The sequence below is a fragment of the Coloeus monedula genome (assembly GCF_965178545.1).
Source record: "Coloeus monedula genome assembly, chromosome: 3".
NCBI classification, from domain to species: domain Eukaryota; kingdom Metazoa; phylum Chordata; class Aves; order Passeriformes; family Corvidae; genus Coloeus; species Coloeus monedula.
Window position 1 is genome coordinate 26,467,898 of NC_138783.1, and position 17,184 is coordinate 26,485,081.

Here is a 17,184-nt window from a genome sequence, read left to right on the forward strand (position 1 = left end):
GGAGGTGTGCAGAAAATGCCATTGGGAGGTCTCTGATGGGCTGCATCTGGTGTTACCTGTTACGGCCCTCAGCGTAACTCCACTGCAACAAAGGTCTGCCCACACAGGGGAATTCCGAGTATTTACAACAGAAAGATATTAATATCTGATAAAAATGAAAGTAGATCCATCAATAAAACCAGAAATCTAACCCAGCTTTACTGAGAGTCTCTTTTATATTGTCTTAAAAATCTCTAATGACAAGACTAACCAAGAGCTCTACTCTGGGCAAAGCCAGGAATAGGTCAGGCCACTCACTCTCAGTAAATATGGATACTGCATTCTTCAGGAGTCTGCTTTTCAGGTGGATTGGGTTTCCTCTGTGCGTGCCTGTACAACATCCATCTGCCTTTGATAATACATTCTTGGCTTAGAATAGACAAATAAAGCTAGTGACTTAGGTGACCTTATTTCCTCCAACTTGCAAATCCTATTCCCTGTAAAGTATAAAATAACCATGTTCCGAGACTGCACAGCACTTGTGCAGCTGTAATCCAACAAGAAAGACTGTTGATCTGTTTCAGGAAGATCTGAGATAGGATTTTCACTTGAACAAGCCAGAATTTAGGGTTCAGTTTCTTAGTTGATGACTTTAATGGTGAACTTAGCAGTTGGTGGTGGTGGCTCACCATGACTCATGATGGCTCATGGTGACTCCACGTGCCAATTTAAGGTTGCAATGCTTCATAGGAAACAGTGGTGTGAGCCAGCAAGTTTCCATATTCCAAGCATTTTTAGCATGTTTACAAGCATACCCTCAAGCATGAGCATTAAAACTTCACTTGTCCAATAAAGGAATGATAGATTTTGCATTGCTGTAGCCTTGTTCTTTACTGATTTTATTTACACCAGCTGATTAATTTGCGCACAAAGAAACCCTCTGTCACTCTCAGAGACCACAAAGGTGATTAGGGAGTTCTGTGAGAGCCAGTTGCTGAGATGTGTAGGTAAGAGTGAGAAAGATAAATTGATAAGCTCAGGAAAGCTGGAGAAGCTTGCTCACTGACACTGGTAGGCAGGCAAAGGAAGCCAAAGGAACTCCAAACAGCAGAGCACCAGAAGAGAAAGCACTTGTGCCAGGGAATTGACGGAAAAGGCTGGGCACTAAAATTAGGCATAGTAGGATTATCCCTGAGAACACCTGCTCTAGATGGAAACCCATCTCCCACACAACTTTATCTTGACTACTTAGGCTGCTCTTCATTCTGTGTGCACACCATGGGCTTATGAAGGCCTCTGAGAGGACAGTACAATATCATCTTAAACTGGTTAAAATTCACAGAACCACAGAAAAGAGCAGTTCTCTTCTCTTGTCCTGGAGCTGCAGTGTCATACTGTCCCATATCATAGAATCATAGAATCATTAAGGTTGGAAAAGACCTCCAAGATCATTGAGTCCAACCTGTGATGGAGTACCGTCATGAGAGCTACACCATAGCACTAAGTGCCATGTCCAGTCATTTCCTGAACATCTTCAGGGATGATGCCTCCACCATCTCCCTGGGTAGCCCATTCCAATGTCTAATCACTCTTTCAGTGAAAAAATCCTTGCTGATGTCCAAGCTAAACCTTCCCTGGCACAGCTCAAGGACATTTCCTCTTGTCCTGTCACTGGCTGTGTGGGAGAAGAGCCTCACCCTCACCTGGCTACACCCTCTTTTCAGGTAGCTGTAGAGACTGATAAAGTCACCCCAGTGCCTCCTCTTCTCCAGGCTAAACAACTCCAGTTCTCTCAGTTGCTCCTCACAGGACTTGTGCTCCAGACCCTTCACCAGCTTCATTGCCCTTCTCTGGACTAACTCCAGCATCTCAACATCTTTCTTCTTGTGAGGGGCCCATGACTCGGCCCAGAATCTGGGGTGCAACTGCACCAGTGCCAAGTACTGAGCGACAGTAGCTTCCCTAGTACTTCTTGACACAATATTTTTTATGCAGACCAGGATGCCATTGGTCTTCTTGGCCACCTGGGCACACAGCTGGCTCATGCCTCCTTTCTCCCTCATCCTTGTCCCAGTCCCTTGTTTCCATCCATGCTCTATTCCCAGCTCCACCCTAGCAGTGCATCTGTGTAGGATACATTTCACAGGACTCCTCTTCAGAAAGTTAAGTAATTCTCAGATGAGGAAAGGCGTGGGTGGGAAACAGAATGTATCTTGGGGGAAGGCAGAAATGGGATGTGGACCAAAAAAACCCCCAAAAAGCAGAACAGAGGCAGAGAAAGAGTGGTTCCTTTGAAGTCCTAGGACAGCTAGTTACCAAAATTAGGAACTGAACTTAGCTTTTATCTAAGTTGCAGTATCCACTTTTAATGTTGAGGTAACCCTTCTGTATGGGAAAACATTGCTCCAAAGCTGATAAGGTTCCAGTCCAAATTCCTCAGCACAGAGTGAGGTGATGATGAGCCTGTCTCACAAAAGTTTGCCAGCTTAAAACTTCATCAAGTTTGCTTTAACTTTTCTAAAGCCATTCTGGAAAAGTGAGCCTTTCAACCTGCTTAGGACACCTTACCAAACCTGAGCCACCTTTCACTCTTTCTGACACAAACCTGATACCATTGCAGGGAAATGAAGAGTTGTGCTCGGTCAGACCAAGTACAGCTGAGCACAGATTCCCAGTGCAGGGAGCCCACTGCGCTTCTTCATCCTCTTGTGTTCCACGGCACAGAAGCACCACACCTGCACTTGTACTATATGGAGTAAAAGACATCCCTGACCTGAGAGTAAACACAAAGTCTAACATTTTAAATAAATCCTTTTTCTTTAATAAATAAGACATCAGGAAATAAAGCTTTATTTATTTTATAAATAACAACAGTATGGATCAAATTCAAACATCTAAGAGAAAAACATTCCTTTGTAAATGCTGAGCATTGCCCCAGCCATGCTACAAGGGCTGCAGATGGCACACTGTCAGCACTGTCAGCAATTTTTTTTTAGATAAAGTAGGGCAGGGTAATCTTTGCATTCACAAAGGGAAATGCAGCAAACTTTAAAAAATGTGGGGAACCTTTTGCGCTTTTCTAAATGGAAATTAAAAGGTGAAGTGGGGTGGCCTGGCTGTGGAAGAGAAACACCAGCAGGTACCAGACTCCCTTTGTGGGTCTCCTTTGTCCTGAAACTCAGCAAAGGCCAGTGCTAAGACAAACCGTGACCCGCATCCTCCATTTGATCCACTCAACTTGAAGAGAGGTTTGAATAACAGAACAGTGTGAGTAATTGGGGAAAAACAGACAGTCAAAGAGAAGGACTTGACTGCTCTTCTTCCTAAATCTCAAGATTAACTTAAAAACCAAGGGACTTCTGTTAAAAAAACAAAACAAAACAAAACAAAAACACCAAGCAAACAAAAAAAGAGTGAGCTCTATTTTCTAACATCCTCTGATTTCTCAGTTTGCAGAGTATATAAGCACTTACCATATTTTTCACTTTCAGTAATTTTCAAGTGCTTCAAACAGTACTTCCAATTACTTTTCAAAAATGCTGAGCCTAAAAATGTGGTTTTTAAGTGAAGGCTGAGATTCTTGTTTAATCACTTGAAAATGAGAGCTGGGACATCAGCACTTTGTTTTATATTTTAGGTCCTGTGTTACAGAATGTCAGATACTATGAAACTCATGATAAATATGCCAGACTTGGCAACACAGCACTGGTGAAAAAAGAAATAGCAAACCTGTAGCCATGTTGAAATAAGGGTTCTTTCCTGTAAGATCAAGAGAGACCTTTCAACCTCTTCCAGCCCAGTATTGAGGATTTTGTAATATGAGATAAACCTGGCAGAGAGTCATGGCATTACCTAAGCAGGGAGATGCCAAAATAGCTGAAGGGAAACCAGTCTGTGGGTGAACCAGAAGATCTGGCAGAAGACCAGTTGGCTCTTTGGAAAACTTACTTAGACTTGACCCTTGTCTCACAGCCATTGATCTTTTTCTGTTTTAAAACTTGATTTCAAGTCCATGTTTATTGCATTAGCAACATGTTACTGTACTGGCCTGCATTTTTAAGGCTACAGTACTGTTTGCAATCAGAGAGTATGAACATCACTGGTAGTGGCACTTTGTGCCAGAGTTGTTGGCATAAACCATAGGCAGGAGGAGTTCTGCTAATAACACATTATTAAACATAAAACAGGGCTTGTGCTTAGATTTACTTTTCAAGACAGAGTATTTACACAGGAAACTGCTACTTTATTTCTCATGTTTTCGGGTTCTGGTATGTGTGCAGCTGATGCCCTGAATAGTAATCTGGACCTATGCTTTGAGAAGTTTAGAAAAGGCACAGGGCTGCCCACATGCTGAAAATAAAAGACTTAAACAAGTGCCTGTGGGTCAGAGCCAACTGGCTTGTCTTTGTCTTTGAGCTCCATACCTGAACAGCATCAATTTCAGTCTTATGCAGCTTGTGAACCTTGGCCAAAATCAACGGAGTTCAGCTGTAAGCAGGAGTCATGCATCTAAATGCTTTTCAGGATCTCAGCTGGTATGGCTCTGCAAAGAATACTGGATAAACTGGACCTCAAGTTAGAGGGAATCAATCAAAGAGTGTGCCGATATACACGTGAATGGCCAAGGCAGCACATATTCTGTATGTACTTTCTTAAGACATAAAAGCCCTGAATTGGTCAGGCCCTTGGACTGAATGGTCACTGTAGGTCACTTCCAATTGAAACAGTGTATTGCCTTCAATCCTACTTGAAAATCTGACTCAACCTCATGAAGACCAGGACTCACTTTGCCTTAGGTATCTTCAAATCATTTAAGAAGAGTAAAAGAAGTTCTTGCTAAGCTTAGCATTAAAGCCTTGTCACAGGATAAATCCCAGTACGCAAAAAAAGTCACAGCTACATTTTCGTAGAATGTGAGTTTTAGCTTGCCTGCAGGATCAAATTCTCCAGGTCTTTCCTGAACCAGACAAATTGCCACACTGCAGAATATGATCCCAAAGGATCATCGCAAATCATGGAGAACACAGAAGACACTGGTGTAGAAGAGATGATTCTATCTCAGAGAAAAATGAGGGAAATTACAAGAACCAGAGTGAAAATAACGAAAAAGACATGAAGCCACCTGAAGAATATGCCATTATGTAATTTCTTAAAATAAATGCATGCTCCTCTATCTTAGGAGATGAGATGACTAGGATAATTTAATACCAGCAAAGAATTTGGAGAAAGCTCCCCAAATAACTTTGAAAAGAAAAAAAGCCAGCACAGTACATCAAATACCATCCTTGAAAAGCAGAGGAGTTGCCAATAGAAGCAGAACCAACTGATAATGCTGATATAATTCTTTTAATCTGTGTTTGGAGCTCTTAACCCTTGACCAAAGCAAACAGAGCGATGAGAACTGAAGGAATAAGCTAACAATGTGGTAAGTGTAAGTGGAAGGAGGAGGTGTGATGACTGATTAAGAAAGGGGCAAGAAAAGAACAAAAGCAAATACATTCTCAACAAACTAATGAAAATGGGCTTTTGGCACAACACGCGGCTTCTGAACTGAAATTCTAGTTTTCCATCGTCATGTGAGGCTGCATATAAGGTTTTGCTTCAGTTAATATAAACACATTGCTCAAACTACTTTAAAGGTTGAAGTTACTTAAGACTCTGGCTTGGGTTCAGACCCATGTTAAAGTGAACAAACTTTGACCTGGAAATGGATATATTCGTCAGCAAAAGAAGATCCTGCTAGAATAAATTAATAAACTCTGCCCATGATCTTACATGGAAAGTAAGTTGTAATAATAATCCTTCCTTTATTTGTCTTTATTTTACTTATTCAGAGTGAATTTGACACTGATAGAGAATTTGAGGTGGCCTTGAAGAAACTCTTACCCATATAACAAAGCACTTTTCTGTCATATATTTCTGACTTCCCCTGGGTCCCAGGGGACCTCCTTGGGGTCTAGGAGGACTGCTGAGTGTCTGTGGCTTATTCAACAACAGCTGTATTGCTGAGACAAGCAACAAAGGGCTAAGTAACTCTAGCTGCCACCACTTCTCTGCTAGAAACTGACTTGTGACCATAAAAGTAATTCAAGATCAGCAGTGAAATAGTTACTAAATTGTAACAGATTTGCATGTGTTACACTGAGCTGTATCATCATCAAGAAGAAATTTTTCCCCAAGGATTTTATTTGCTGATTGTGCTGCACTGGGTTGGAAAAAGTCACCTACTCCAATATATTTAATTACAATTCAGAGAGAGAACTAGATGAGACAAGACTGATGCAAACATTCTTCTGTACCACTTAGAAATGCTAAACCTGAAGCTTTTTAGCATCAAAACCTGCAGTTTGCTCTTTGGCTGGTTCAACGTTACCTGCTTTCCAGATGCCTCTGACATCTGCCTTTGCTGCAGGTGGGAAGTACATCGTGTACTTCACAGACTCACTTAACAGTGCAGCACAGCAGACATCAAACTCCCAGCCCAACAACCTGAGCTATCATTTGCAGTTACTTTCTGCATTATTTAACAAAGCAGACAAGAGGAAAAGGGCTCTGAGTAATTAAGTGTTGTTTGGCAGGCACAGTGAATACATAGATCTCCATGACATTTATGTGAAACACTGACTGAGAGCGCTTTGGTGCTCTGCACCCATTTCATACACATACAGCACAGTCCCAGGGTCACCAGCAAGAAATGTATGTTGTGGCTTCAGGTCATTACTTTTCTCTGTCAAACTAAACCAGCCTCCTGGTATCCTGTCTGGTACAAATGGACTGACTTCCCCAGCAACAGGGGAACATCTCCCTCTTGGTGTGAACTGAGCACATGGCCACACTGCTTGCTCAGTGTCTAGGTATGTCACTGCCACTGCCACATCTGTGCTCTGCCCAAACTCAACATAATGAGTTTGACCAGGATCCTGTCAAGCCCCCAAGATGTCCATTTCACCCTCTTTCCCTTCACATCACAGCAACAACTAAAAAGACTCAATATTGTTAACATAAAAGCATTAGCATCAACTGTGAAATCCCCTAATTTATACTTATGCCTGGTGTCACTCCATCCCAGGTGCCAAATCCAGAATTTCAGCTTCTTAAATTTCATCCCATTAATCACAGCCCAATGCTCCAGTCTATCTAGATCCCTCTGCAAGGTCTCTTGTCCCTGAAGAGAGCCAACAGCACCTCCCAGTTTGGTATGGTTAGCAAACTTGCTAAATGTACATTTAACTGTTTCACCCAGACCATTGATAAATATATTGAACTGCACAGACCCTAGGATTGAACCCTGAGGAACTCTGCTGGTGTCTGCTCACCAGCCAGATGTAGCCCCATTCAATACAACTCCTTGAGCTCTGCCCTTCAGCCTGTTCATCACCCAGCACACCATGGACCTGCTCATTCCACAGCTGGCCAACTTCCCAAAAGGATGTTGTGAAGAGCAATGCCAAAAGCCTTATTAAGAGCCAGAAAAATACACTTTCTGCCTTCCTTTCACGCACCATGCAGATGACCCTTTCATAGATGGATATTGACTTAATGTCTTGGGATGACTTTGTGATGTGTATCCCATATCACTGCCCTATGCCCAGGAATTAATTTTGTGCCTTTCTATGCCTTTAAACTGAGGCTGAGAGGGGGGAGGAAAAACTGAGCAAAACTTCTTCAAAGGAGTTTGCAGCTTGTTCAAGGTCACACAGAGATAGACACTGCTCTCTGTGTTGAGCTGTGGCAGGAGAGTGGAGGGATGCACCCAGCTTGCTTTTCTTTCTAGCCAGCTTTCAGCCTGTTTTTCAGCTCCTTTTCCTCCGGAGACTTGAACTTTTGTTTTCCTGGAACTTCGTTTTTTTTTCCCCTTTTTCTCTGCTGGACAGTTTCAACATCAGAATACATCGGGAGGATCTTCCACTGAGGCCTTGGCCCTGGAGGGGGGCCCACCACCCCGTCCCAGCTCCAAGGAGAGGGAGAGAGAGAGACTACAGAAGGACTCTGAAATTTTCCCAGGTTTTCTCTCTACAGTGAGAGGTTTCATTATTTAGCATTAGGATTTTTTTTCCTGTGTTAAATAAATAGTTTTTATCTCTTTCACTTTCCTTTGAGGAAAAAGTTTTTTTCCTGAGCCTGGTGGGGGAGGGATGGTTTGTAACCTGCCTTCTCTCAGAGGATATATTTCTAAATTTGGCCAAACCAGCACACTTACTTAAACAGTATATATGTGTTCTTGCTCTCCATTTGTTGTGCCTGTTGATCTCATTTGAGTTAGATTTAAACAACAAGTCAGATATGTTCACTTGCACCACAACACTCAAATTCTATATACATATTCAATAAAGTTAATAACATATTTTCATAATGTGCTGTATGAATACCTGAATGGTAATGAGCTGTTGTTACACTTTTGTGAGCTGAAAGTTTACAGCATAAATGCATTAATGAATTAAGCCTTTTGATCAAACAAAAAGAAAGAAAGAGCAACAGACTGATATGTATTATTCTCCTGCTTTATATATTAAAACATCGATTCAGCCTTCAGTCTGTTGCTTGGAAGAGCACACCAAATAAACAAAGAAGGTAATGATGCAATTACTTAAGAGGGTAATGAGCAGAACTAAATATCAAAATATAAATGCTTCCACAGAGCCAAACACCCTGGGTAAAAAGGATGAGCCATGCAAGACACATCTGAATTCCCATGTTGGAATTTTCCTTTGTCTCCTTTTGTCAACAAGGGTCTTAGCCATAACAGAGAGCAGACTGCAGGGTGGTGCTGACATACTGGAGCATCTTGAAATGAACTTGTTAGAGTAGTCTAATTCCAGTTGGCCAGAGCATGGCACTAAGGACTTGATCATGCTTCTCCTGTTAAGTTAATTAAAAACTACAAAAAACCCCCAGCTAGTGCTTCAGAGAAAGCTGTCATCAGAAAACAGATTGTTTTCTACTACTGGGTCTCCCTTTCTGCTGAGACCTAGATCTTCCTGATACAAAGCCTAATGCTGTTTGACACTCTTCTAGAGGAGAAGAGTTAGCCCATTCTATCATGATCGGGTACATTTCTGTATCCCAGCTGGTTTGCTCAGCATTTACTTGGGTGTTGATAGGTGTTGCTCTATGGTGCACCATGCAGGTGCAATGCAGACAAACCCCCAGTGCTCTTCACTCCTAACTGTACTTTCCTGATTTCTGTATGGATAGTGAAAAAAACTGTTAGAAATTGAGATCAAGAGGGGATGGGAAAGGATAAGAAGCTGACATCTGCCTCATTGTAAGCCTCAACTTGGTGCAATGGACGTAGTCCCCTATTCAGCCATATATTTGAAATCCAGAGCCAGTCTGAAATAGCATAAGCCCTCACAGGGAGAAGGACAGATGAAGTATATACTCTAAACCCATGTGCAGCCAACCTGACAGTAGGAAGAGAGTTGATGTTTTCTTTAAATGATGTATGAGCACACTGATGATGTAGGAACACTCCAATTAAAAACAAATCAAGAGGGAATATTCATCATGAACCTTTGCTAAAGAAACAGTTAATTGTCTGAAATCTTAAAAACTAAAGAGTGCATCTGTGGGCACAGGATAATAAACCTGAAGATAATTCCAAAAAATAATTACAATCACCTTTTCCTTAGGGAGCTGTTGGGCTGAAAGTACAGTGCAGAAACACCTGTGTCATCTCCCAGGCTTCACCGAGGCAAAGGCCTTTAACTGACTCTTGCTACCTCCTTCAGCTGAGGGAACAAATCCATTATTCTGTTTAGAGCATCATGCACCAACAAGCTGTTCAAGCTGCAATTTGCATCTTGAATGCTGTGCAAGGCAAAAAAAATATCTGAGTCATGCCAGGGAATGTTTCACAGCAAAAAGAAAGGGGGAAAAATGTGTGTAAGAAAGAAACCTTCACAAAATAAGGGAATATGGGGGAATAAGCATCCACAGCAGGGCTGAGATGTAATTAGCCCCATGGAAAACCGTAAGTCACCATGAACAGTTCCCCTGTGAATAGTCTTTATGGAAAGAATGCCCAGTGGTTAAAGTGTCAGCCAGGAACTTGAGAGGCTCCTGCTTGTCCATCCACTTTTCATGTGAGGAGAGCAGTGTCACTTATGCCACTTATGCTCCCATGCCACATTGTAGAATAGGACTAAAGGTCATTCTACAAACTTTAAGCAGGATGACATTCCTAAAATCCACACACACAGATGCTAACACACGTTTTCAAAGCAATATTTTGATTGTGCCTGAGCTGCTGATTAATCCAAGCACATACTTCAGCTAACACAGCTTGCCTGATTCCAGCATAGCTCAGTTAACACTAAGACTGTGCTTTGTTTCACATGCAACTTGGACATATGAAACATGCCCTGTGTCTCTCTGAATCTCATCTCTCTTTCCGTAAGTCAGGGATAGAAATCATCACTGGAATCACACACAAATGTAATGACAGCAGTGAGGCTTTAATATAACATGACAAGGAGAAGGCTGGGAGACACCTCTAAATATGACAGCTCAGATGAATCTCAGTGTGATAGTGCTGGCTCCACACTCTGGCATTTTGTGCTTGCCCAGAATGCTGGTACCAAGTGCATTCCTGCCTGGCTCCTCAGGGCTCTGCACAGGTCCCTACAGAGCCAACCCAGCAGAATGGCAGCTTCCCAATTAGCACAGCCACCACAATGCACCAAACAGCACTAAGTTCCCTGTTCAAGTGACCATTTCTTATCTATTAAAGGTAGATTTGTCTTCCAGGAGTAAAAGCACATTACAAATCATGTGGTCAGAACACCTACCATGACTTTTGTTGCCAGGTCAGATACCACATGCAGATGGTGTCAATGAGCCAAATGTGTAAAGGATGTGGCTGTCTACACCCTTCTGGAAACTTGCTGAAGAGGTAAGCTGCATGGTGGTCTAGGCAAGCACCATATTTTACAATCATTCCAGTTACAAATTTTCTAGAAAGGTTAGGATCTTTCAAGACAGAGCTATGGAGCTACTCTGCTGCCCCTAAGTTACTAGGGCTGCACTTTTCATCCATGGAATACTGACTGCTAAAGTACTGCAGGCAACACACGTAGTATATAGGACACCTTCCCCAGCTACCACTGCACTCCTCCACTGCTGCAAGGAGGGAAAATATTCTTGAAGGATCGAAGTGTGACTTGGATTAAAATACTTTTTAGACACTGATCTAGGGAGCTGCCAGCCATATCACCTGTGATCAGATTTGCAACAGCACTAAGACCCCAATGACAAAGAAAACAGCTTGACAATTCACATTTTCAACAGCAAAAGGCAATTTACTTTAACAAAGATTTTCATGTGGAGAAGAGAGGCTTCAGCAAAATGAGCAATGCAGGCCAGAAGGGGAAAACTGGAAGGCAAATTCTTACTAAATCAGACAGCAGAGGGCTGTGAACTGGTTCTTAGTCCTAACCACAGCTGTCTGGTGCACAGCCTGAACCAGACCACTAGCCCTGGGAACACCTGTAAAATTGGGTCCTGCAGGTGAAGATGCCTGAGAACCTTGTTGGGTTTTAAGGTTGAAGCCAACAGCAACTGAACATATGATTTTGGGTCCAGCAACAGCAATTAGTCTGGATTTTCATGGAAAGTTCATACCCACAGAAATCAGGTATGTCTGACTGAAACATGTGCTTGGTGGGGTTTGAAGGGATGTGCCAAGGCACTTAACTGGGCACTTGGGCTTCTGTGTGGTTCTTTTAACACACAGTGCAATTGTATGCGCATTTCCTACAGTAGCCCAAACAAAAGAGACCGGACTCTGGGCTCTGAGCTCTTGGTACTGCTCATTTAAAGAACATCAGTCTGGAAAGTCCCAAGTCAGACACTGAAGGTCAAGACTAGATGTAACTTGAAGATGTTGACGTAAAGCTGCTTGATACGGTAGCCAAGAAAATGTGAACCCTTTTTAGCTCCCTGTTCTCAAAACTTGCCTCCACAGATAGCTAGAGACATATGGGCATAGTCACTGTTCTAGTTAGCACAGCTTCTCACAGAGCTTAAAGAAACTTCGGAGTGTGGGGTGCTGTGACCTAAGACCCACATGCTGAGACTGGCACTGGCTAGTGGATTAGGCTAAATGCTCACAAACCACGTCATAGTGCTCCATAGCTAATAACTTGTCATTAAATCATATTCTTCTATGGAGGAGGCTGCTATGTTTTTCTAAGGAGGTTCTTCTACTTTTAAACCACAGAGTGATTTAAAAGTGGTAACTCGATAATGACAATAATAAAGGCATGAGAACATGGTAAAGGCACTGCATTTTTGTAAGGCCAAACTATAAAGATATTTATAACCAGTACCCTTATAATCTCCAAAACACAACCACAAACAACCATGAAATTAATATGCTTAGGCAACTGCTGGGCTTAATCCAGTGCAAGTTGAAATCAATGGAGGGACATCAGGGACACTGGACTGTGTCCAGAAGCAAGCGAATGAAAAGCACAAGACAGAGAGTGGTGATCCAGACAGCCTTCATACAGTAGGCTTAGCACATCAGACACTGGCAGACCTTGCACAGGAATTCTTAAAGGAAAATCCTCGGTAAGGCAGAAATTGCCTCATTTTTGAGCTATTCTTGACATATTTTTCAATGCCAAATCTAAGGTCCCAAAACCATAACTAAGGCTTTCCACAGGGCTTAGTGGGATTACCATGAGTCAGGTTTGGTATAGCATCATTCCCTTCTTTGTGAATCCTGTTAAATTGTTTCCACTCTCTCACCACTCTGTTTCCAGTAAAGATGGGCTAGGCACAGACTGAAGGAAGCAAAAAACCAGAATCTCAGTTGACTAGCAGTAAAACTTATGGATAGCTTCTGCAAAGAGCTTAGATGTTTTGACTGCTTGAGTGCTGAAGGGCTGTACTTGGGCTGTTTCAAACAGGACCGAACAGGAGAAAACCTTCACAATTCTTTGTTTGCCACTGATTCTCAGCAGAGTATGTCTTCTGAGATATCTCTACTTCCATTGACATTTTCAGTAGGTGTTGCACGAAGAACATCCACCTCTGGATCTCCTAAGGATGTCCAAAATACTTTTGTCTCTCTCTCTCTCTCTCTGCCTTGGTCCTTGTGTGTACTCCCTGCTTGTGACTAGCTGGGAGAAACTCCTCCTGCATATCCACATGCTTCTGACATGTTCTTCTCCTGACTCTTTACTGGATAATAAAGACTATCCCAGCTTGACAAACCAACTCTCAAGGAATCCAGCAGGCTTTAGATCTGTGTCCACACGGGGACAGAACATGAATCTGATAATTTAAGGGAGTTGCCGTGACTGTGGCACACGCATGGAGTGTAAGATGAGTTCTTGCTTAACGTAGAGAGGCAGTGGGATGATGCACTCGCAGACACACATTGAGAGCAAGATCACCTGCTCACTGTGACTTCAGCATCAGAGCACCGCTGCTTCTTTCACTCTGTCTTTCTCTAATAGATAAGTAACACCCAGGTAACATGAAAATATGTTAAAAGATGCTGATCTAATGAACACAATAATGATAAATATTATGTGCACAGAGGGAAATGGCCCAGTGTAGTGGTGAAGTGCTGTCCAGATATGAAACAATTGGTTACCAACTGGGAAATGTGTCTAATATATTAGCTGTAAAAGTTATATGCCTTCTGACATCATCTTAACATAAACTATTGATTTTCTGTTCTTTCCCTCTAACCTGATTAATAAGGCTAATAAAATATTTATTAGGTAACATAAAATATGCACAATGCTGTCTTTAACTTTGTGCTTGTCAGAGAAAACACACATTAAAAAGAAAAAAAACCAGCTTATGAAACTTTGCTAAAACACATTCATCTGGGCTCAAGAAGTGCTTATTGCTACACATACGTATTTCCCCCAAGAAAGTGCAACTAGTTATCCGATATTTCTATTAATGATAACTATAGTAAAGCCCCAGTAAACCTGGAGAAATATCTTTCGTTTTCAAAGATCAGGTTGAGTTTACTAGATATAACAGTATGCTGCATGTAAATGGAGTGAAACCTGCAAAAGATGTAAGACATCTGCCGGAATTTACAGTGTGCACAAACCGAATAAATTGTTGGTCTTGAACAATTATAAATGTTCTTTTTTTGATGATTGGAACTACATGCATGAGCTCTATTTTTACACAGATTCACTGAAGGAGAAAAGCTGTTTAATATCAGCTGATGTGCATACTCATCAGGGACTAAGTGCAGTGAGGGCACATTTCCCTGGTCTGCAGTCAGTGCTTAACAAGCTCCTAGGTAAGGAGAAGTCCACAGTAGAGACAATGAAGACAGACAGCTCTTCCTTTGGGAAGCACCAAATCAACACAGCCTCTCCTATAATACATTGCTCACACACAAGAAGCTCAGGCACTGTAACTTGAACAGAGACCAAATAAGAATTCAGACACAAACCACAGTTCCTGGGACCATGCCACAAGACATGGAGTCAACCACCCTCCCTCCTCTCCTCAGAGTACAAGTATTTCCAGCACTCAGACAAGGTGGTGCAGAAGTGAACTAACAATGAGACAGAGGAGGTGGCAGAAATATTTTAGCCTTCACCTGAAACACACTGGAAAGTACCCTCACTGAAACACTTCCTCTTGAATCTCTGAGTAGGCTCCTAGCCTTGATCCCCTGGCTTCAGCTTTGCATGTTTTCTTCATTATAATCAGCCTAACAATGCAGGGGAAAACAGCAGAGGGATTTGTTTACACTGTACATGGACTCCCTGCTCACCTGTTACATGATTAGGCGGATACATAAACGGCCCAAGATGTCACATTCCTCACCCGGCCACTGACCCTTGAAAATAAACCAGGCAACGTGACTCTGAGTAGCTGGAGGGTCTATTTGTGAGAGGATTTGCTGAGCAGGGCTGTAGTATAGAGTGTTCTTTCCATCTTCATGACTGCATTCATCATTTGCAGACAGAAACTCAGACAGCGATGATGCAGAGTTTCCATGTTCTATTCCATGCACATCAATGGGATACCAGTAGTGTTTCCTTTACCTTCCTTTTTCCAAGAAAAAGGAAAAAGGACAGTCAATCACAAGTGCACCAGTGTGATTCCTTGTTTAAAAACAAGTAGATGAGGACTTTGCATAAGATTTTCTCTCCCATCCCTCTCTTCACACTTGCTATCTGATCCAGAGCCCGCAGAAACCTGTGAAAACTTTTAACCCAGATTTCAAAGGGCTCTACAGTCAGCCCTTTTTCATCTATCCCTTTCAAACACGCCCAGCATTTTATGCAGCACAGTGTATTTGATGAATCTGGTGCCATTTGCCTACAGAGCTCAAAGTATTTCCCAGTCATCAACAACACACTACAACAGAAACAAATATTATTCAATGGCTGATTCTACGGCTCCTGAAAATTAATCTGAGGGGAAAGAATTTATCCATGATCATACTGAGTTAATGCCATGACTGCAAAAGAAATCCTGCTCTCTCTACCTTAAGGAACATTTCTTCTCCTAGCATACTGGATTCATTTTGAAAAGACTGTGAAGGCAACAGGTAGTGAACACCATCCCTGCTTCTCATGGCACCTTCCTGAGGTGCTTCTCACACATTGCCCTCTAACACGCTGTCAGAGTGTATTGTCCAATTCTCAGAAAGGGCAAAGCACCCGAGCAAGGCTGCTGGTAATGCCAGCAGGGCACCCCAGTGATGCCCCAAGGGATACTTGCCTCCCTGCTATGGGTTGTTCAAGCATAATAGTCCACTAATTCACACAACCAGGAACAGCACTTGTTTAGAGATCATGTATTCCACAAACTAATGCCCTGTTATCCTGTGCACTACAGGCTTGCAGATCTCCACAAGTAGAACTCACTCACTTGGTTTTGGCCCCCAAAGAAGAAAGTTTTTCTTCCTTTCTGTCATTTTCAACAAATATAAAGAAATTATTGCAAAGGTAGACCAAAGTGAAAGCCAATGTACATTGTTACTAATCCTGGTTAGGATAAAACCAGATATCTCCTAATTGATGATAAAGCTCTGATCTGCAATTACAATTTATTCCCCGTCTCTACTGAAGGTGAGTTTATAAAAAATGAAATCTCATTACTCATCGATTTGCAATGTGCTCCATTTTCTCATGAGATATTGGATCTAACTGGTCTAGTATATTATTTCCCAGAAAAGGAGAGACAGAAAGAGAAGGGCAGGTATTGGTTTATCTGGAGGGAATCTCTTATAGAAGCTCTGTGACATGATATCTTGCAGCTGTTTCAATGGATAGTCTCTCTTGCACTTCTCAAAGACAAACGATACACCAAACAGTCAAACTGCTGCTCACTCTATTCTAGCTTACAGGAAGTCTGGGATTTAGGGAAAGGCAGCACATGGGGATTTGAAAGTTGGCTGCAACTCCTGAACTTAAATTTAAGTTCCAAGCCCTTCTAGAACCCAAGGCAAAGCTCTGGGAAAATACAGCTCTCATTCTGAAGAAGCTAACAGAGCTATTTGGCTGTAGCAGAGTCTCTGCCTTTCTGCATTTGTTCATTTGTGAATGCTATGAGCTCTCTAGCACATGAACTACACTTTCAACATTCTTGTCCTTCATTTATTTACTTGTGCCTAGTCCAATCCATGAGCAATTCCTCTTGAGGCTTCCAAGGGTGACCTCAGTCCATTTAGGAAAAACCCACACATATTTCAGCTTACCACATTTAGTAGCATCATATTTAGTTTGAAGGATTCTTTATCTCCAAAATGTAACATTTAACATTGATACTTGTTTCTTGAGAAGTTGAAAGAATAAAAGGTATGTAGGAAATAATACGTAAACTCAATGTAAACTTCTATAAACCCAACTGCTTCACCTTATCACACATTCCCAGCCCATGAGGCTTATGGATGGAATAGATCAGTGCTCCCTAATTTTCACAGGCCTGAATAAAATAAGTAAGCAAAAGGATATTAATTTAAAATAAATCCACTGTTCAGGTGAAAAACGTAACAATTTTCTCTGATTTCCTTAGCACTGAAAGACAAAAACTGGCTCTCACATGAACCTGAGCTCACAGATCAGGGGATTGGTTAACAGTGACAGTACAGCTATCTGGTTTAGTTAACAACAGCCAGAGCAGATCATGCAGCTGGCAACAGGAAGAATAATTTTCTTCTTATAATGTATCCCTTTCTTAATCTAATCACCTACAGAGCAGTTTACC